Source organism: Aptenodytes forsteri, unplaced genomic scaffold (assembly GCF_000699145.1).
Source record: "Aptenodytes forsteri isolate BGI_AS27 unplaced genomic scaffold, ASM69914v1 Scaffold72, whole genome shotgun sequence".
Classification (NCBI taxonomy): domain Eukaryota; kingdom Metazoa; phylum Chordata; class Aves; order Sphenisciformes; family Spheniscidae; genus Aptenodytes; species Aptenodytes forsteri.
The window spans coordinates 8,383,431-8,384,398 of record NW_008796193.1 but is presented as its reverse complement, the minus strand read 5'-3'; positions in this window follow the sequence as shown (position 1 = coordinate 8,384,398).

The window sequence follows — 968 nt, the reverse complement described above, 5'->3', positions numbered from 1 at the left end:
AGTGCTGTCCCAGTAGAGCCCAGTGTTACCTTCCCTACAGCTCTGGCACTGTTCCAGTATAGCCCAGTATAGCTCTGGTGCTGTCCCAGTGTATCTCAGCACAGCACAGTGATGTCCCCAGAGGTGCCCCAGTCCCCCACATTGGGGACCGAAGGGCAGGTGGCAGCACTGGGGCTCCCATGGGCCCCATGAGCCACATGAGGCCTTAGTCCAGTGCAGCTGTACTGGGGTGACTCGGGGAGTGCTGCCCCAGAGCATGCGCCGTGGTCTGCCCTGGCACCGGTATGGGTGGCTGTGTGGCACACCCAGCCCCAGGCACTCATCTTGCTGTGGGTGCTGCGGGCAGGTGCCTCCATGGGCATCAGCTGGCTTGGGGCCCCGGGCTGGGCTCTTTGTGCCACCGAGGAGGTGCGAGGGACAGAGCCCTGCTGTCCCTGTGCCAGAGGGCACCGTTGCCAGGTGCTGCGTCCACAGTCCCTGCCACGGGCACAGGCAGGGCTGGCAACGTGGCCCCGGCTGTGGGCACTGGACCCTGCTCTGGTCCTGTCCAGTGCCACCCTACAAGCACCACCAGCCTGGCACTGGCTCCCAGGCCCCATGCCCCCCAAATACCCGCCTCCCAGCATATGCACCCTGTAACGCAGCAAGGCCAGGGCTTGCAAATCCTACTGGAGCCCAGCGTGGGATGCAGGGGCACAGCCCTGCACCTGCTGCTGCTAGGAAGAGGCGGGGAGCCAGGTGGGTAATATCTCTGGTTTTAATAAATACATCAGGACCCCCGTCCACAGGCACCATAAATTATGTGATGAGCCCGGCCGAGCCAGGGCGGGCGCAGTGAGACGGGGGGCCAGAGGGATTTTACACTATGTACAAGGCGGGTGGGATGCCCGCTGCACCTGCCAGCCAGGGGGGCTCAGAGGGGGAGGGCAGCAGGTGCCCCGGCCTCCACCAGCCCAGCCGCTGCCCCC